This window comes from Globicephala melas, chromosome 13, assembly GCF_963455315.2.
Source record: "Globicephala melas chromosome 13, mGloMel1.2, whole genome shotgun sequence".
Lineage (NCBI taxonomy): Eukaryota > Metazoa > Chordata > Mammalia > Artiodactyla > Delphinidae > Globicephala > Globicephala melas.
In genome coordinates this window covers 15,155,306-15,177,651 of record NC_083326.1, presented here as the reverse complement: position 1 = coordinate 15,177,651, position 22,346 = coordinate 15,155,306, and positions in this window count along the sequence as shown.

Genomic DNA, 22,346 nt, shown 5'->3' with positions numbered 1-22,346 from the left:
GGGAGGAGGGGGTGGAAGAAGAAGAAACCGTATTCCCAGTGTTCATAGCAGTATTATTCATAAGCTAAAACTGGAAACAACCCAAATGTCCATCAGCTGGTGAACAGGTAAACATCCAGACAATGGAACACTACTCAGCACTAAAAAGAAATGAACTATTGTTGCAAGCAACAACATGGCTTAATCTCAAAATGGTTGTGCTGAGTGAAAAAAGGCAGATAATTAAAAGAGTACATGCTGTATGATTCCATTTGTATAAAATCTAGAGAAAAAGAGAAAAAGCAGATGACTAGTGGTTGCCTAGAGAACGAGGGGAGGGCAGGGAAAGACAGAAAAGAGAGATTACAAAGGAGCACAAAGAAATTGTGGTGATGGTTTCAAGGGTATATAAATAGGTCAAAACTTACCAAATTGTATAACTTTAATATATGCAATTTATGGTATGTCAATGATACTTCATTAAAACTCTTAAAAATGACAATACAGCCACTCTTAAAATGTGATATAAACTATGAAGACATATGTACTCTTTTGTAATCTGCTTTTGTTCTGGTAGCACACTGTCTCCCCTGCCTCAACCTATCAGAAAACAATCTGATCAAAAACTAATCAATAGGACCATTTTAGTAAACGTTTGACTTAACATGATTATCTTTGTCATGTTTGTTTTCTTTTCCATTATTGGTAGTTAGGGTGTGCCAAAAGGGATGGTGCTACCACATGTATATACCCTTCAACATTAAATTTCACATACAGTGTCAAAATTTTTATCTATACTTTGACCTTTTATTTCTAATTAATTTTTAGCCAATATTCTTGCTCTGCGTTGTTTGTAATAGTAAAAATGTGAAACACAGGAAGTCCATTGTTAGAGGATCTACCACAGAATATCATGCAGCATGAGAATAATTAGGAAAACAGCCATTTAAAGTAGCAAAAGCAAAAAGGTTGTTTGTTGTTACTTTCCTAGAACATTTTGCTTAGCTCGTTATTTATTCTTTCTTATCTAATAAAACAAAATATTTCAAATGTTAAGAATTTTTTTCTTAATACTGGCTTGTCAGAATTGGTATAATTTTACGACTGTCTTTCATATCTAAATATAATATGAATTTCAGATAATTAAATTTCTGAATAAAGTTTTCACCTAAACTTTAATCCAAAAATGATCAGATTTTAGTTAACCATTTGAGATTGTTTTTACTTACAGTTCCTTTCATATGGAAAGAGAATGATGTCTGTTTAAATTCAGTTTTGACATTTATTGAGTTTCCTCTGGGTTTAATGTATGAATGATTTTGTAAATGTTACAGTGACATGGAAAATGTTCAATATTAAATCAATTATGATATTTGAATCGTGCTTATTTTTCCTCAAATTTTATTTGAAAAATTCCAAACCTATAGTAAAATAAAAAGAATACCCCATATACTCTTCACCTAAATTCACCAACTGTTAGCGTTTTACCATATTTGTATATAGATAGGTACAATTGTGTATGTTTTTATGTTCTTAATGTAGAGATATATACTATTTTCACAGAATAATTTTTAAAATAAGTTTTAGATATAAAAACTTTAGCATATACCTCCTAAAAACTAGATTATTATATATAAACATAATTCTATTACCAAAATGAACAAATTTGATTGATTTATGTTTTCTAATACACAGTCCATATTCAAATTTCCTCAATTGTCCCAATATTGTCCTTTGTAGCTTTAATTCTACCAAATTGATAGAATAAGATAAATTATATGCAGAAAATGCATTTTTATCAATAACATTTCATGATTAAAAATAATTCTCAGCAAACAAAGTCTAGAAGGAACTATCCTGAAAAAAGTTATTTATAAAAAACTATTGCTAATATCACACGTAGTAGAAAATTATTGCAAATTTTCTTCCTGAGATCAGAAACAACACCTGGATATTCACCACAACCACTTCTAATTACATCATAGAGGAGATCCTAGCCAATGCAATAAGGCAAAAAATATATAAATGGTATAATGGAAAGAGAAAGAAGCCTGTCATTCAGATGGCATGGCTACATACCTAGAAAAGCTAAAAGAACCCAAACTATCAAAATTAAAAAGAGAATTTAGCAAAGTTGCTGGTTATAAGCTCGATATAGTATATTTCCACATATTAACAATAAAAAAAAACTATTGGAGAATAAAATTAAAATCAATACCATATACAATAGCATCAAATAATATCAAATACATACGAATAAGTTATTGAACTGAGATGAAGAAAACTTTAAAACATTGCTGAAAGATATCGGAGAATGACTAAATAAAAGAAGAACTGGAAGACTCAAATTGTTAAGATGTCAGTTCTCCCAAATCTATTTATATAGTCTATGTAATTCCAGCTATCCAGCAGGTATTTTGTGAACATCGATAAGCTGGTTCTAAATTTACGTGGAGAGGGAAAGAACCTGGAATGGTAAAAGCAAATTTGAAGGACAAAGTTGGAGATTCTATACTACCTGATAAGATTTATTACAAAGTTACAGTGTGATGTTGATGTAATGATGAACAAACAGACATAGGAAACAGTGGTATTTTGTTATAACAGCCAAAGGAAACAGTAAACTGGGACAACTGATGCTCCGCCAGGCTAGCTGCGATGCCCATCCCCACAGGCTATGTACATTCTACCCTCTACGTCCCATATCTGCTCATACATTCCATCACTCTCTCCCCTGATGTTGTTAGATACTGTAGTTTCTTCCAATATAGACTCAAAACAAACCTCTGTCTTTATCTGTATCTAGTCAGCTGTTAGCTCATCTATCAAGTATTTGTTTAATTTCAGTGATTCAAGTATTCATTTCTAGGACTTTATTTTCTAATTTCTCCTGCTTTTTTTTCATCATCTTTTTTTTCATTTGAGATCTCTTTATTATTTTAAGTATATTTTTGGCCAATTTCAAATTGTTCTAGTATTTCCGATTCTTAGGGAGTTAACACTCATGTATACGGCATTGACTGTTTTCCTCCCTTGATTTATCGGTTTTCATTCGAGCTTGTCTTCAGCAGCGATCGATTATTTTATGAGAGTCTCCTATACCTTGAGTTATAAGAAAAGTTTCGTTTTTACATCTGAGAGGGAATCAGATTTTTCGTGGCTGGCTTTTCCCCCATCCCCAAACCTGGAGAAGCAGCCACTTCCCAGCTCCACACAGGAACAGTGTGTGGAGTGTTTCCAGTCCCTTAGAGCAGCTGGTTATTGCTCCAAAATTCACGCACGACACTCAGTCCTAAATCTTTCACTTCATGTGCACCTGTGTCACTATTTAACTATTAGAAATGCGCTCCCCAACTACTGTGGGCTTTAGCTATTCCTTATTATTCTCATTTTTATTTCCATTTTTGTTTTGGTTGTTGAATCTTTTGAATTTTTTCCCCTACTCACTCTGGCTTCACTAATATCACAATAAATTTTTCCATCAGTATAAAAGGGTTATAGTCTCTCAAAGTTAAGAAAAGCATTTTTAAACTTCTCTCAGCATATATTGTACGAATAAAAATAAGAGGGGCAGGCACCATTTAAAACGATGTAGATGCTTGACTTTATGAAGATTAAAATCTATTAGGAAAATAGTATTAAGGGAATGTTTAATTAAATAATTACATGAGTAATGTTCTGTAAAGAGATGTTATTAGGAGTAAATTTATAACACCTGGGCCCTAAGAAGGACTCCATGAATGCTGTATTATGAGTCCAGGAAACTAACACGGGCTGAAAGTAAATCACTTACTTACTTTGAGCAGATGCAGTAATCTATACAAGTCTTATATACTCTTGGGAATTATTTTTTTAAATACCCCAAATTTGTATATTTCAGAGAATATTACAGAGAAGAAATGTTAATAGTTTGAGGAATTTTCAGGATTTATTTTAAAATGCTTCCTCTGGACATCCACTTTGGCCATAAGGAAGACAGTCCAGAATCACCCCACACTACAAACAAATGAAAAATTAGACAAAACTGTAAGAAACAACAATCTTCAGACATCAGACAGTAGTCAGCACCAAGCTGTGATTCCTGAGAAAAGGGAAACACACCAGGTGGGCCCTCCCATTGCCCAGGCTGCCTGCCTGGAGGGAATTCCCCCTAAAACAGCACTTACCCCACAGGCACCCTCTGCTGTAGCACTAGCCATGTTGTATTCTAAGTGTCTGTTTCTTTCTTTCTCCTTAGACTATGAAGTCCTCCTGAAGAAGGTATGCCTATGCCTACCCATCTCTATATTCCCAAAACATACCACAGAGAAGGATCTAAGTAAACATTTGCTAAATGAAATAAACTCTGCGAAGAACGGGGAGTGAAGGAACCAGCATTTACAGATTGAGAATGCACCCTGTAGCAGACACTGCTGTATCGTCCCACTTGGCAGCCACAGCAGGCTTATTGGAAACACGTTGACTCTCACATTTGGAAACTGGCTCGTTAACTGGCCAGAGCCATAGAGATGACCAGCTCCAGATCATGCACTCCTTCTGCCCCATCGTGTTTCCTCCTTGAAACAGGTTGCCTTCTACAAATTCTGGTAAAAGCCTTTAGTCATAAAAGCATAACCTCTACAGCAAGGAGTTTTAAAGTATTCTTGGGTTCTCTAAGTGGGCAAAGTCCAGTGGAAAGATGAAATAATTTTCTGAGAGAATTTTAAAATAAAGGAGAAAGCAGTGTATCCAAGAGCTACTGGTCTCTCAGAGGATGAGGATTCAAAATTCATTTATCCAAAGTGACGGTGCATATGGCCAGCTCGCTATCTCAATTCTCCAGACTCTGCCCAGCTGACTTCACTCCCATCCTAAAATATCTGCTTGTGTTGGTATCCGATTCCCACACGGACTGTAGTTCCTGGCTGCTGACTGTGCCTCCTGTCCTGACTTGCTGCCTGAGATTCAATAGCCAATCGGGAAACTTTCACTCATTAAATGATGTGTATAAATAGAACAATGTTAAAGAGGCACGGACAGTGAGATTATTCACTCAGTTGACAATATAGCTTCTAAAAGGAATTTAAAATATAAACGTCTGAGCACCCATTTTAAAATAGGAGGTGGGTTGAAGGAGAAATTAGCTCGGGGCAGTAAGAGACTGCTTCATAAATGATGAAGGTGAGTGGTGTAGTCCTCTTTGCTGACGTCAAGATAGGGGGGTCGGGCTTCCCTGGTGGCGCAGTGGTTAAGAATCCACCTGCCAGTGCAGGGGACACGGGTTTCCTGGTCTGGGAAGATCCCACATGCGGCGGAGCAACTAAACCCGTGAGCCACACCTACTGAAGCCCGCACGCCTAGAGCCCGTGCTCTGCAACAAGAGAAGCCAAAGCTCGCCACAACTAGAGAGAGCCCACGCACAGCAACAAAAGACCCAACACAGCCAAAAATAAATGAAATTAAAAAAAAAAAAAAGAGGGGTCGGGCTTCCCTGGTGGCGCAGTGGTTGAGAATCCGCCTGCCGATGCAGGGGACGCGGGTTCATGCCCTGGTCTGGGAAGATCCCACATGCCGCGGAGCGGCTGGGCCCGTGAGCCATGGCCGCTGAGCTTGCGCGTCCGGAGCCTGTGCTCCGCAACGGGAGAGGTCACAACGGTGAGAGGCCCGCGTACCGCAAAAAAAAAAAAAAAAAAGAGGGGTCAAATATATTTAATTATTCGTGTTCTGTGTGTATTACTTTTCAACTCACTATTATTTCTTGTGGAATGGTTCTTTGGGCTGTTAGCTACAAGTTTTTCCTGTAGAGCAACAAGGTGGTTCCATCAGAAATATCTATAACATTTAAGATTGCTTTTTGCAAAAACGATCTTATTTTCAAATTTCAAGTTTTCTGTAAAATTAAAAGCGTTCTGACTGCACCAGAATCCTTTAAATGCTCTTTAGTACTTTAACAAAATCCTTATCTAGAAATAGAAAGAGAAATTGAAAGAAAAGGAGGTTGAAAGAGAAAGAGATTGAGAGAAAGAGGAAGAAAGAAAGAGACCTTCTAAAGCAGTGTTTTCCCAGCTAGTCAAGGACATTTTAAAGATGTGTACATACCATTCGAAGAACGTGTGTCTCACATGCACACAGCAGATACTGCAGAGATATCTCCAGCCTGGTCTCCGCTTCTCACTCTTCAAAAGGCAGAGTGAACCTCCCCTCTCAAACAACCACCCCTTTTCATTGTTTTCATTTAAAGCAGTAGTTCTCAAAGCGCTGACCCGGACCAGCCCACATCAGCATCACCTGGGAACTTGTTATGCAAACTCTCCAGTTTACCCCAGACCCAGTGAATTAGAACCTGGGGGTGGAACTCGGCAAACTTAAGTTTAACAAGCCCTCTGGGTAATTGAGAAGCACTGATTGAGAGCGGCCCTTTCAAACTTAGCTGCACTTTGGGCTCCTCTGAAGAGTTTAAAACTATAGCTGTCAGGGTCCTGCCCTCAGATATTATGATGGAATTGGTCTAGGGAGTACCCTGGGCACCAGGACTCTTAAAAACTCAACAGGTAATCCTAATGTGCAGTGACATTGGAGAACCCTTGCTTTAGACCTTGTTGTACTCCTCACCCATGAAAATAAGTCTGTCTGGAAATAGGTGCCAGCTCAGGGGGCTGAACCCACTTATTAAGGAAACTGATTGCAGGTACCCTTCCTGGGGAGACCTTGGTCATATGTAAACACAGATGCCAGGAACCCAAGATTCCCCTAGGCCGTCTGAATCCCAGGCTTCTCCTGAGCACCCAGGTGTCCTACATTGTACCCAGAGCTCAATCCTAACCGACATCACCTGATGCAGCCACTAGGCGAAGATTGGTGGAAAATTACGAAATTAAACATGATTCTTATATTTGCTGCTACTTATGAGTTTCAGATTTGAGGGTAAAGCTTTTTCTAATGAATGGAAGTTAGCACCTTGGTATCTAAATTTGTGTGTCATAAATACAAGCACAATTTAAGCTACAAAGCATATGTTCCTTTCTGTTCTATCAAGCAGCCTTGGTTGGACCTTCCCTGAGCTCCCATAGTTGCTTTATTTTCACACATATGAGGCTGTCTTCCAGGTAATTGCTCCATGTCTCTCACTGCTGGTAGCCTGCAAGCAGAGAATGCATTTTATGCATCTCTGCATCTACAGGTCCAGGGTTGAGCAGGCATCCTTTAATATTTTGAATGAGTCAGTGAATGAACTATGGAAGCGACTCTCAATTTCTAGGCAAGGATTTGTATAGTCTGTCAGCAGCCACAAAAAAAAAAAAAGGACAGATTCATGGTTTTCAGCAAGACAGAGGCTATAAAAATGGGACCGACATGCAGAGGACTGAGACTGTCTGCATTTTCTCAATTTTCCCTTGTTCTCAACAAAGTAACTAGCTGATCTTTAGAAAACCAGAAGGTTGAAATTTTTTGAAAGAAACGTCTGACCTTTTAGGGAAAGGAGAGTGGGATGCACTTAACTCCCTTCAAAATCATTTCAATAACAGGACAATGTATTCTTCAGAGAAGCTTCCTCTGCAATATGTGTGGTTATGTGGTTTTGTCCACATAAATTACTCTGGCACGTGTGCTGGGGGCAACAGTGAGATACAAATACGGTTTGGCAAATAATCAAAGCCCTAAGGATACTTTCTTAATAGTTTACTTAGGACCTATATTCTAAACACATTCTCTAAAAAAAGGGGGGAAGTGACCTCCTACACCATTGGTGACATATGCTTTGTAGCTTAAATTATGCTTGTATTTATGACACAAATTTAGACACCATGGTGCTAACTTCCATTCATTAGAAAAAGCTTTACCCTCAAATCTGAAACTCATAAGTAGCATCAAATATAAGTTGGTGCAGCCACTATGGAAAACAGTCTGGAGATTCCTTAAAAAACTAAAAATATAGTTACCATATGACCCTGCAATCCCACTCCTGGGCATATAACTGGAAAAGATGAAAACTCTAATTGGAAAAGATACATGCACCCCAATGTTCATAGCAGCACTATTTACAATAGCCAAGACATGGAAGCAACCTAAGTGTCCATCAACAGATGAATGGATAAAGAAAATGTGGTACATATATACAGTGGAATATTACTCAGTCATAAAAAGCATGAAATAATGACATTTGCAGCAACATGGATACACCTAGAGATTATCATACTAAGTGAAGTAAGTCGGGCAGAGAAAGACAAACATTATATGATATCGCTTATATATGGAATCTAAAAAAGTAATACACATCAACTCATTTACAAACAGAAGCAGACTCACGGACATAGAATACAAACGTATGGTTACCAAAGGGGAAAGAGGAGGGGGAAGGATAAATTGAGAGTTTGGGATTAACAGATACACACTACCATATATGAAATAGATAAACAACAGGGTCCTACTATATAGCACAGGGACCTATATTCAATATCTCGTAATAACCTACAACAGAGAAGAATCTGAAGCTGTACACCTGAAACTAACACAATATTGTAAATCAACTTTAAATGTTTTTTAAGAAGAGATTGACACACTTTTTTTGTAAAGAGTCAAATCCTAAATATTTAAGCATTGTGAGCCACGTCGTCTGCCGTGGCAACCACTCAACTCTATCTGTTGTAGCACAAAAGCACCCTAGACTATACAGAAATGAATGGTGGGCTGGATTTGGTCCATTGCCTTACTTTGCCCACCTCTGATCTAAATTAATACTTACATTTGGGCCTACTTCCCTTTCCTCTAAGCTACGTTTAAAGACAGTCTGGGTTTTCAGCTACCAGGTCGCTAAGGGCTCCAAAAGAGATATTTCCTTCCTGTCCTGTCCCTAGCACTCTGTAGCAGCAGTCAGATTCAGAACACAAAGCCAAGCAAAACATGCCTTTTCAGCCCTTGACTCTGAATCCTCTCGTTCTTCAGCTTCATTTCTCACCTTCCCTTTGCATTCATGTTGGTTATTCTTGCCTCTGTAGCCCAGATTTTTTTTAAATGTAGAGTGCAAACCACTTGCACCTGAACCACTCAGAACTGCTTATTAAACATATGGACTCCCAGTCCCTCCATCATCTTTCTGAAACTGAATTCCTGCATGCAGAGCCCAAGAATCGTGTTTGAATAGCACCCAAGTAGCTGTGGTCCTGCTAAAGTTTGAGAATCATTGCCACCAGCACCCTCTCTCCCAGCACCATCTCACCTTGGGCAATATCACTTCCATGGAACCAGTAGCTTGGGGAGCTTCTCACTGGGGGAGGGAAGAGATTTCCTAGCACCCCATTCCTTATATTCTTTTTTTTTTATTTTATTTATTTTTTTTGCTGTGTTGGGTCTTCGTTGCTGCGTGTGGGCTTTCTCTAGTTGCAGCGAGCGGGGGCTACTTTTCATTGCGGTGCACGGGCTTCTCATTGCAGTGGCTTCTCTTGTTGCAGAGCATGGGCTCTAGGTGCGTGGGCTTCAGTAGTTGCAGCATGTGGGCTCAGCTGTTGTGGCACACAGACCCCGGGACGCGTGGACTTCGGTAATTGCAGTGCGTGGGCTCAGTAGTTGTCGCTTGCAGGTTCTAGAGCGCAGGCTCAGTAGTTGTGGCGCACGGGCTTAGTTGCTCTGCGGCATGTGGGATCTTCCCGGACCAGGGATCGAACCCATGTCCCCTGCATTGGCAGGCGGATTCTTAACCATTGCACCACCAGGGAAGTCCCCCTTATATTCCAATGTTGCTCTAATATTAATGTTTATGATGGTATCGATTGTTCTTGGCTGAGTTTAGAAAATGGTACCCCGAACAGATGGTCTATAACAGAAAGGCCTCCAGCGTTGGAGACAAGCCTACTTGAGGCAGCTCTACCCGTGTAGGCACATTATTGAACCTCTCTGGGTCTCTCTGGGTCTCAATTTGCTCAACTTTAAAATAAGGATAGTATTAGGGACTTCCCTGGAGGTCCAGTGGTTAAGACTTCACCTTCTAGTGCAGGGGTTGCGTGTTCAGTCCCTGGTTGGGGAGCTAAGATCCCACGTGCCTTGTAGCCAAAAAACCAAACAACATAAAACAGAAGTAATATTGTAACAAATTCAATAAAGACTTTAAAAAAATGGTCCACATCAAAAAAAAATTTTTAATAAAATAAGGATAGTATTAAATATTTGCATGTTGTTAAGAAGGTAAAGTGATATAAAATACATAAAAGCACCAAGCACCTAGAAGGCATTCAATAAAGGTTAATTATTTCAACCCCCTCTTTTCAGTCTATGAATGTGGCTCAGACATATTCCTTCCTTTCTTTCTTTCTCCCCTGTGGGCACCTTAGCTAGTTAGTTAGTCATTAGAACTCAGAACCCCCTACTTAGCCATGTCATTTATTCAGTTAGTCAACAAATATTTGTCCAACATCTGGGACGTACTAGGCACTGTAGTATGTTCTTGGGAATCTAGAAGTGAGAAAAAGCACCTGCTCTCCTGCTCTTCGTGAATTTACAGTACAGTGAGAGAGAGAAACTATATATAAAATAACCAGTGAGTTAGAGCAGTGGTTCTCAGTGGGGACTGGGGATAGGGGTTGCCTCCAGGGGACATTCGCGATGTCTAGAGACATTTCTGGTTGTCATACCTGGGAGAAAAGTGCTTCTGGCATCTCGTGGGCAGAGGCCAGGAATGCTGCAGAACATCCTACACTGTGCAGGACAGTGCCCATAACAAAGACATATCCAGCCCAACGTGTCAATGGTGCTGAGGGTTAGAAACCTGATTTAGAGATACGACAAATGCTGGGAAGGAACAGGGATCCATGAGAGCACCTGATTAGATGAAAGGCTTCAGGAAGGTGTCCTAAGGAAGCAACAGGTGAGTCCTGAACGATAAACAGGAGTTCACCAGGTGAGGGTGGCCAGGGGACAGAGGCCTGGGGAAAGCAATTTAAAAATATTGTTGCCTGCCGGTCATACCTATCAACTAAATCAGAACCTTCCAGATTCTGTTGTTTTTAAAGCTTACCAGGTTAGAACAAACCCCTAAGTTTCAAAAGCAAAAAGGTTAATAATTGTTCTGAAGCATATTTTTAAGGCTGAGGGCAAGATGAAGTAGAGAGAGAAATTGATGATGCAGGACAGAGAGAAAATAACAGATGAAAGAGGGGAGAAAAAAATAACTTTAGAATGGAGGAACCTGGAACATTCCACCTCTGTCAGATGATCAAGGTCAACATCAACAATGGTAAACATGTTGATAGTATTCACCCTTTATACGATGTGATAAAAATGGCACTACTTTACTTCCGCGGTCCTCCTCCCCCAAAACGTAATCCCAGTCTAATCATGAAATAAAACAGGAGGCAACTCTCAATCGTGGGATACTCTACGAGATCTCTGACCAGTACCCTTCAGAAAGGTAAAGGTCATCAAAAACAAGGGAAGTCTAAGAAAGTGTCACAGCCAAGAGCAACCAAAGGAGACATGATGACTAAATGTAATGTACTATCCTGGATGGTACCCTGGAACGATGAAGGAACATGAGGTGAAAACTAAGGAAATCTCAACAAAGAATGGACTTCGGCTAGTAATCATGTATCAACATTGGTTCACTAACTGTAACAGTTATAACATACTAAAGTTAGATGTTAAGAGTAGGGGAAACCAGGTGTGGGATATATGGGAACTCCACTGTTTTTACAGTTACTCTGTAAATCTAAAATTGTCCTTAAAAAATAAAGTTTATGTTCAAAAGCAAACAAAAGGGCACATGGATGCATTCTCATACATTGCTAGTGGGAATGCAAAATATTACAGCCACTTTGAAAAACAATTTGACCATTTCTTATAAAATGAAACATACCGTATGACACAGCGACCCCATTCTTAGGTATTTACCCAAGAGTAAATAAAGACTTCACGTTCATGCAGAAAAACGTTACAGAAATGTTTATTCATCATTGCCCAAAACTGGAAATAATCCAAATGTTCCTCAACTGGTAAATAGGTAAACACTCTGTGGTACATCCATACCAAAATTTATTACTCAGCAATAAAAAGGAATAAACTACCAATGCACACAGCACTGTGAATGAATCTCAAATGTGTTATAAGAGAAGGAAACCTTTGTGACCACCTAGAGGGGTGGGATAGGGAGCGGGGGAGGGAGACACAAGAGGGAGGAGATATGGGGATATATGTATATGTATAGCTGATTCACTTTGTTATACAGCAGAAACTAACACACCATTGCAAAGCAATTATACTCCAATAAAGATGTTAAAAAATACAAAACAATAAAAGTCCAAGAAACAAGATGACTGTACAAGGCAAAAAAAAAGAGAGAAGGAAGCCTGATTCCAAAGCCTAATACTGTATGATTTCACTTACATAACATTCTGGAAAAGACAAAACTATAAGGACAGAAAAGGGGTGTTGTGAGGCTGAGCATGAATCCTAAGTCTTCCTGCAGAACACCGCCTAGGAGGTTGTCTTGATTCTGCCATTCTCCCTAAACGCACAGGCATCCAGGCATTCAAAGTCTCTTCATATTGTTCAGGCTCAAATTATGGACTCCCTAAGCTACTTTGGTCAAGGTTACATTTTTTACTGTCACTAGATAAATAAAGCTCCAATATTTTGCTCACACTGTTCCCCATAATCAGAATAGCTCCTTCCTTAGCTCACACCTTTCAAAATCCTACTAAAAATTGAAAACCCTCAAACCATTACAGGCTAAGTAAACATCCCTGTGCAATCCTAGAACTTTGTCTGTATCCCACATTCTGGCCACTAATTATAATATTAGCTCTCATTTCAATAGATGATTTGCATGTTACCTCTTTACCCCCTTTACCTCCATTTGGCATATGGAGGTATATATGGTTTTCTCCATTTTATAAATGAGAAAACTGAAGTTCAGAGGTTACTTCCCCAAGATCGTGGTTACTAAATGGAGACGCTGGGAAACCTAGAAATGCTGAATCCAAAGGTTGTCTTCTTCACGCTATAAGTCATTATCTCTTTTATATTGTTTTATATTTGAATGTCTTCATTGCACAACTAAGCTCCTTGAGGACAGGAACTCTTTATATACTTATGAGAGTATATACATATATATATACTCTTATATATATATAAAATATATACTCCTTTTGTATTCCTCAATGTGCTAAATAAAGAAGACACTTCTACAAGTTAGCTTAAGGATTTAGAATTATGGCCTTGGAGGAGATCCACTTGTCTCTGAGGCTGTTGCCCTCATTCAATAAACAGTAAATCAAGCACCTTTGTAGTTAGTCTATATGAGCAAGTGTTGACTTTATGGGTTTGGTGTACAAACTTTCTGAGCATGTTCTCATACAAAATAAAATAAAAATTCTGAACCCTAGAAAAAAATTGCTCAAAGTAAGACTACCCACCCTAAGAAGAAAATAACCCCTTGCTCCTTACCCAACCCAAGTCATATGTACTTGTAACATACTTCAAATATTCTTTGAGGTCTTGAACTATACCCCTTTCTCTTGGGTTTTTAGTTTCCTGTTACTTGTCTTTTCTTCGATATCTTCCTATTGATTTTTCCTTCCTTTTCTTTTGCTTTCATTTTTATATTTTACGTAAACAACTTTTCAAAAATAAAAAATTCTCTCAGATATCACAGATGGACCAAACTGAATTACAAAGCTGGGATTCTGGAAATGGACATTTTATAATACAGAACAATACTTCCATAATAGCAAGATGGAAAAAATTTAGATATCACTTCATCATCAGAACGTGTATAGTTTCAAGTTTTTTGTAAATCACTGGCTAGTTTGAATTTTATTAAACTAACATCTATTTTTGAAATTTTCCCACATTTTTCCATATGACTTATAGGATGGTCACAAGGTCTTTCCTTTCTCTATCACCAACCAAAGACAGTATGAAAAATAGTTTTCCATGCCTGCCTTTGCTTCCTGAATAAGAGGCAGCTTAAATAAGATCTGAAGGTTCAAAATATATTGAATAGACAACATAAATTTTTTTCACAAGTGCATTCTTTATTTATATATATGAAATGGGACTCAAACTCCCTTCACTCCAGTACTCCAAAGCCTGAATCCTAGTGTTCTCACTAATACAATGTTTAATTAAATGTATTTTTTAGGTTTTTTTAAGTGGGTAAATGATATAATGTACGTGAAACACCTCAGAGTGGTGTAGAATAGCTGCCTCAAATGATGGCTGATATAATCTTATATAATATAATCTTATATAGTATAATTTTCTAGGTCATCCAAAACTTGGAAGCATTCTCTGGGGTATCTGTGTTATCCCAAGGCATAATACTAAGTACTAAGATTTCTGAAACGTTTCTTTAGGTATGTTTATAAAGCAATTATATCAATGAGTGATGTCACTTTTTTTTGGCGTGGGGGGGCGGTGTACGCGGGCCTCTCACTGCTGTGGCCTCTCCCGCTGCGGAGCACAGGCTCTGGACGCGCAGGCTCAGTTGCCTTGGCTCACGGACCCAGCCGCTCCGCGGCCTGTGGGATCTTCCCGGACCGGGACACGAACCCGTGTCCCCTGCATCAGCAGGCAGACTCTCCACCACTGCGCCACCGGGAAAGCCCTGATGTCACTTTTTTTTTTTTTTAACATCTTTATTGGGGTATAATTGCTTTACAATGGTGTGCTAGTTTCTGCTTTATAACAAAGTGAATCAGTTATACATACACATATGTTCCCATATCTCTTCCCTCTTCCGTCTCCCTCCCTCTCACCCTCCCTATCCCACCCCTCCAGGGGGTCACAAAGCACCAAGCTGATATCCCTGTGCTACGCGGCTGCTTCCCACTAGCTATCTACCTTACGTTTGGTAGTGTATATATGTCCATGCCTCTCTCTCGCTTTGTCACAGCTCACCCTTCCCCCTCCCCATATCCTCAAGTCCGTTCTCCAGTAGGTCTGTGTCTTTATTCCTGTCTTACCCCTAGGTTCTTCATGACATTTTTTTTTCTTAAATTCCATATATATGTGTTAGCATACGGTATTTGTCTTTCTCTTTCTGACTTACTTCACTCTGTATGACAGACTCTAGGTCTATCCACCTCATTACAAATAGCTCAATTTCGTTTCTTTTTATGGCTGAGTAATATTCCATTGTATATATGTGCCACATCTTCTTTATCCATTCATCCGATGATGGGCTCTTAGGTTGTTTCTATCTCCAGGCTATTGTAAATAGAGCTGCAATGAACATTTTGGTACATGACTCTTTCTGGATTTTGGTTTTCTCAGGGTATATGCCCACTAGTGGGATTGCTGGGTCATATGGTAGTTCTATTTGTAGTTTTCTAAGGAACCTCCATACTGTTCTCCATAGTGGCTGTACCAATTCACATTCCCACCAGCAGTGCAAGAGTGTTCCCTTTATTCCACACCCTCTCCAGCATTTCTTGTTTGTAGATTTTTTGATGATGGCCATTCTGACCATGATGACCATTCTGACCATGATGATATGGCCATTCTGACCATGATGACCATTCTGACCGTGAGATGATATCTCATTGTAGTTTTGATTTGCATTTCTCTAATGATTAATGATGTTGAGCATTCTTTCATGTGTTTGCTGGCAGTCTGTATATCTTCTTTGGAGAAATGTCTATTTAGGTCTTCTGCCCATTTTTGGACTGGGTTGTTTGTTTTTTTGTTATTGAGCTGCATGAGCTGCTTGTAAATGTTGGAAATTAATCCTTTGTCAGTTGCTTCATTTGCAAATATTTTCTCCCATTCTGAGGGTTGTCTTTTGGTCTTGTTTATGGTTTCCTTTGCTGTGCAAAAGCTTTGAAGTTTCATTAGGTCCCATTTGTTTATTTTTATTTCCATTTCTCTAGGAGGTGGGTCAAAAAGGATCTTGCTGTGATTTATGTCATAGAGTGTTCTGCCTATGTTTTCCTGATGTCACTTTTAATATTTATTACATTGGTTTACTTTGCTGTGTAGAAGTCTTTTAATTTGATGTAGTCCCACATGTTTATTTTTGCTTTTGTTGCTTTTTATTTTGGTGTCAGATTCAAAAAATCATCACCAAGACCTATGTCAAGGAGAATGCCATCTATGTTTTCTTCTAGGAATTTTATGGTTTCAGACCTTACATTCAAGTATTTAATTTATTTTAATCTAATTAAAATCTAATTTTAATTTATTTTTAATAATTTTTGTGTATGGTATAAGATAGTGGTCTAGTTTCATTCTTTTGCATGTGGTTGTTCAATTTTTCCAACATAATTTATTGAAGAAACTGTCCTTTTCCTGTTGTATATCCTTGGCTACTTTGTTGTAAATTAATTGGTCATATATGCGTGTGTTTATTTCTGGGCTCTCTGTTCCACTCATCTATGTGTCCATTTTCATGCCAATAGCACAGTGTTTTAATTACTATAGCTTTGTAATATAGTTTGAAATCAGGGAGCATGATGCCTCCAGCTTTGTTCTTTCTTAAGATTGTTTTGACTATTGTGGGTTTTTTATGGTTCCATACAAATTTTAGGACTCTTTGTTCTATTTCGGTGAAAATATCATTGGAATTTTGATAGGTATTGCTTTGAATCTATATATTGCTTTGTGAAGTATGGAAATTTTCACAATGTTAATTCTTCCTTTCCCATGAGCATGGATTATCTTTCCATTTATTTGTCTCTACTATTTTTGTCATTAACGTCTTGTGGTTTTCAACATACAGGTCTTTCACCTCCTTGGTTAAATTTATTCTTAGGTATTTTGTTCTTTTCAATGCAATTGTAAATGGGATAATTTTCTTAATTTCTCTTTCTGATAGTTATTATTAGTGTATAGAAATGCAACAGATTTTTGCATATTGATTTTGTATCCTGCAACTTTATTGAATTTTTTAATTTGTTCTATTGGTTTTCTGATGGAGTCTTTAGGGTTTTCTACAGATAGTATTATGTCACCTGCAAATATTACAGTTTCACTTCTTCCTTTCCAATTTGGATGTCTTTTATTTATTTTTCTTGCCTAAATGCTCCATCTAGGACTTCCAATACAATGTTAGATAACAGTTGAAATCTTAGGTGTGACCTTAAAATACATGAGAAATTGCTGCTCTTTCCATTTGTGCCTCAGATTTATATCCATAAAGGGTTCGGAAAGACATTAACATTAGGTTAAGTGTTCCACCTAGTGGTCAAACCAAGCCTAGCCTATTTTCTTGGGATTCCTGGAAATGCCTAAAAGATTAAAGCAAGTTGGCAGGAACTACCTCCCTCTCTGTAAAAAAGGAAGTGTATATAGTGGGTAATCCAACCTAGGTTTGAATCCAGGCTCTGCCTATTTCCTAGCTGTATGACCTTAGTTTAGTTAATTAACACCTGGAAACTGGGAAGCTTGAGTTCTAGTCCTGGCTCTGACACTATAGCTGTATATAATCCCATGAAATTTCTGCCAGGCTGTACCAGGCAATGAAGCTTCCTACACAGATGGTGTCTAGGCTACTGTCTAAATCAATGTATAGGACTCTCCTGGTGGCGCAGTGTTTAAGAATCTGCCTGCCAATGCAGGGGACATGGGTTTGAGTCCTAGTCCAGGGAAATCCCACGTGCCACGGAGCAAGTAAGCCCGCGTGCCACAACTACTGAGCCTGCGCTCTAGAGCCCACAAGCCACAACTACTAAGCCCACGTGCCACAACTACTGAAGCCCGCGTGCCTAGAGCCCGTGGTCCGCAACAAGAGAAGCCACTGCAATGAGAAGCCCGCGCACCAAAATGAAGAGCAGCCCCTGCTCGCCACAACTAGAGAAAGCCTGTGTGCAGCAACAAAGACCTAACACAGCCAAAAATAAATAAATTTATTAAAAAATAAAACAAATCAATGAATGACCTGAGGTCTAAAATTGACAATTTTGGATATAACCATGAAAGTGTTGATTTCATGAGTGTGAGAGGCGGGGAGAGCTGAAAAGGTCAAACAGCTGGGTACATCTAGCTGAAACTAATGACAATTACAGCAGCAAAAATTTAGTCTCATAAAAATGGAAGGCTTCCACTTCCTCTGGAGAGTTTCATGTGGGAGCAGCAAGCCAACAGGCTGTCCCAGATGCAGCCATTTGGACCCTGCAGATGAAGTGCTGCCTCTCTCCTGAACAACAGAAGATGACCCGGCATCTCAGGGGAATGCAGGTTGCCAAGAGGAGCTTCTCCCTCCCTTTCCAGCCAGAGGCTTGGGTTACCTACTGCAGACCAGCAGATACAGGAGAGCGTGCCCTCTGGAGAGGACATTTCTTCTCTCCCCTTTAAGCCTTGGTATCATGGGAAGCATCAGATAAATGCAAGTTTCTGTGTTTAAACTAAATAACGTGCACATATTATGCGTATCTTCACAAGCACAAAGGCCAAGTGCCGGAAATGAATTTGTAACCTAATCTGTGACCCAAGACATTTCCCTCACCCATCCTTATTTAGTGGCAAAGCACTAAACACTTTAGGCTCCCTGAGAAATGTATAGGGGCATTGTTTAGTCAAAGACTGGCTGGTCACAGCAAAATATACAAATTTGACTGTAAACCTTCTGCAGTGTTCTTTTGTAAAACAAGGGGTTCTAGGTGATCCCTAAGTTCCTTCCAAGTCTGAACTTCTATGTGTACAGGGCTGTGCTGGAGCTAGCCCCACCACCTCTCAAGAGCCAATTGTTAAATATTTAGAAATTTTACAAGCCAGTGGTTAAACCACAGATAACATGAAATTGCTGGGTTTGGAATATTTACAGCACAGAAATTGGCAAAGGATACAACTTAGGGCTTTTTTTTTTTTTTTTTTTTTGAGGGCTAGCTTACCAGCGTGCCTCTGAATATGAGCCATTTAACCAAATACTGTGCATGTACGGGGCACAGTTTTAGATGCTGTGAGAAGGTACTTCTCAACCAGACACATGGCCACCTTCCCAGGTGGCATTTGAAATGTGAGAATACATTTTTTTTTGTCAAAATAACAGATGGGCACTACTGGCATTTAATGAGCAGATGCTTGTTATGATAAATATCCCACAATGTGCATGATAGTTTCTCCAACTGAAGAAATATCATGTCTAATATGTCAAGAGCAACCCCATGGAGAAGCAATACAAGCAGAACAAGTATAACACCCACTTGGGGTTGCCTTCTTTGAGCCTCTATAGGAAATCACATTTGTATGAAAATTATTGTCTATACAACTAGCAAACAAAAGTTGATGAGGCCTCACCCCATATAGGAATCTGTTGATAATTTCTTCCCCTACTTCCTAAGCTCAGTCTCGAAGTGTCATTTGTCCTTTCTTCTTGCATCTTTCTCTTTGTCTTATAGCTACCTCTACTCTAAATCATTGATGAAAATTTTCTTTTAGCCTAATTCTATTAAGACACTATAAAAAAGGGGTTGTTAATGGAACAAGAATATGGAAAAGAATATATATATATGTATAACTGAGTCACTTGGCTGTACAACCAAAATTAACACATTGTAAATCAACTACACATCAATAAAATTTTTAAAAAAGAATAAGGAAGGGGTTGTGTTAGGCTGCAAGTAACAGAAAACCCAACTCGTAATAGTTTAAGCATGTGATGATTTTTTTTCTTATACTGATGTCATGAGGTAGACAGTTGCTGGCTTTTTTTCAGCAGCTCAAAGATAGCGGCCTCTTCCTAATGGTTTCAAGTTGCTTAGGAAGCTCTGCCAATCAAGACCATTTCCCCAGGAGGAAGATGATGAACGAAATCAGAAAAAGGAGTTATCTGTATCCAAAAACAAAGGCTTTCCCAGAGGTTTCTAGTAGACTTCTTATCCCTCAAGGACCAGGCTCTATCACACAGCCACCCTAGTTGCAAGAGAGTGTAAAGTGGGATTTTAGCTTCCTATTCTCTATAATAAGGAGAAAGCAAGGGAAAGTGGATCAGATTGAGTGATGAGAGAGCCAACCCCAGTATGTGTCACAGGCAGAAACTTTCCTGCAGACCTTCAGGGAATAGCACAATTAAATCTAGGAATATTGAAGGTATAGAAATAGGCTTACTCAGAATGGATTCTCACTGTAAAACAAATACAGCATAGCCACAGGCTAGTTGGCACATGTGTGGGCCTTCATCCAGGATTGCTTTTTTCCATTTTGTTTCATTCTGAAGATCCCTGTCAAAAATGTTCCCCCTTTGGAGTCCATAAACAATGTATATCAAATCATCCCACTATACACTTTAAATGTCTTACAATTTTTTGTCGATTATAAATCGGTTTTTAAAAGCCATGGAAGCATTAATAAAAGAAGAGATACAGAAGCAAATATGGACAGCGTGCCCACAGGTACTCACCGGGAACATTCTTCCCAATGGATTCTGAAGTCAATTTCCACTGGCTTTTATTTCTGCTGTGCAAAGATGAAGCAAGCTATGTCAACCATTAATCATTTTTTTAAGTCCCCTTGATTTACAGCAAACATTCTGGGGAAACAATTTCATTTCTCTAGAATGTCTGCCTTCAGGGAGAGAATACGCCCGTCAAGGGGACTTGGAATGTGAGAGCCTCGAGGTTTAGAGCAGTGATCCTCGAACTGTAGCATTCAGTAGGAGGACCTAGTAAATCATAGTTGATTGGGCCCTCCCCAGAGACTCTGATTCGGTAGGTTTGTGGTGCGGCCCCTGAATTTACATGTTTAACAAGTTCCCAGGTGATTCTGGTCTGGGGACCATGCTTTGAGAAACAACGGTTTCATTGAAATTCTTAGCACAGTCACTAGCAGAGTCACTGCTTAATGACAATTGTTACCATTATTACTCTGGTTAGGGTGTCAGCCTTGCGCGAGTGCTCATCATTCCCTGTGGTGCCTATCTTGCACCTTTTATGCTCTCCTCATGGCTTCCTCTCTCCACTTCCATCCCCTTTTCCTGATAACCTGCCTTTTCCTTCACAGGTGAAATACTATGTGTTATCCTTCTCAGCCTCCTAGCACCTTTAAGTTGATCTTCTACATCCTTTCAATGAAACCATCGTTTCTCAAAGCATGTGACGTGTGTATTCTCTCCCTGAAGGCAGACATTCTAGAGAAATGAAATCATTTCCTCAGAATGTTTGCTGCAAATCAAGGGGACTTAAAAAAATGATTAATGGTCGACACAGCTTGTGCTTAGAATTTTGTGTGCATTTATCCCCCCTAAAACCCTATGCATTAGGAATTTTATAAACCCCATTTTACAGGGAGACAACAAGCTCACAGGTCTAGTAAATGGAGGATCTAGAATTTAAATTCACAAAGTTTAATTGCAGAGTTTATGGTATCAGCAACCATGCTATTCTGAGTTTAAAGCATTAAACCTCTTTATTTTTAAATGAGTCTCTTCCAAAAGGACCCACCTGACTTCTTTCTGTGGTCAATGTTGAGAATTTCTAATGAAGCGTCCTTTAGATTTTCTCACTCTCTGCTATGATGGTAACAAAGCAAAAGAGAGAGGTGTGAGGTGAGGCAGGACAGGACACAGTAAGCTGGTTTCTCTGGAACGGCCTCACAGCTTGGAGAGTTTGCTGCAAGATAGCTGACCCTCAGCCTTCCAGTCAGCTACTAAACTCTCGAGTTCCCACTGGATTGAAAGCCATTTCATTCACTTACAGTAAAGAGGGAATACATCCTTTAAGTGGTAACCAGAATACTTATATTATCTCCAGAGCAAGTTCTTCCAACAAAGTTCTTCCAACCTGGGACTCACATTAGTAATCAGAATGCCATTTGTTGAGTAAAGAGTCAGATTATTTACACGTAGTAAATTGAGATGCTAATATTCAGCCTGTAGACCATGGTATGGTTAGGCAGGTATTTTCAGCCAGCACGCCTTCTGATATCTACATCCTTGCTATACTGGTTATTAAATATTTTTTTGTATTTAGATTACCAAAGTGATAAAACACACAAAGCCATAAATCACAGCTATTCTAAAGGAATATTTAGAAACAAGCAGCAAATAATAAAATGATGGCTAACACCATAAAGTAGAACATCTCTTCAAAGGAAGACATTATAAATATTTAGTATATTTTGAAAGTAGGGAGATATCTAAGAAATTTTCAAGTGATATAGATTTTTTTAATGTTTACGTTAAACTGACTTACTGACATGCTGAACTGTTAACTTGGAGTAGTTACTAGATGGGTTCTATTCCATCCCCAAAGCATGGCATTTACTCAGGCACTCCCCATTCAGTTATTGCTACAAAAGGAAACAATCACCTATGAAGCAAGTTACTGTCTTGTTACTCCATCTGCACAAGACACAGAAGCTTTGCCCATGGTGAGCCCTGAATTCAGAGTTCACGGGAACAGTATTAAAAGATGAAAACTTTTTTGAAAGCTAATAAAATCAGCCTCACAGGAAACTGTACTCAA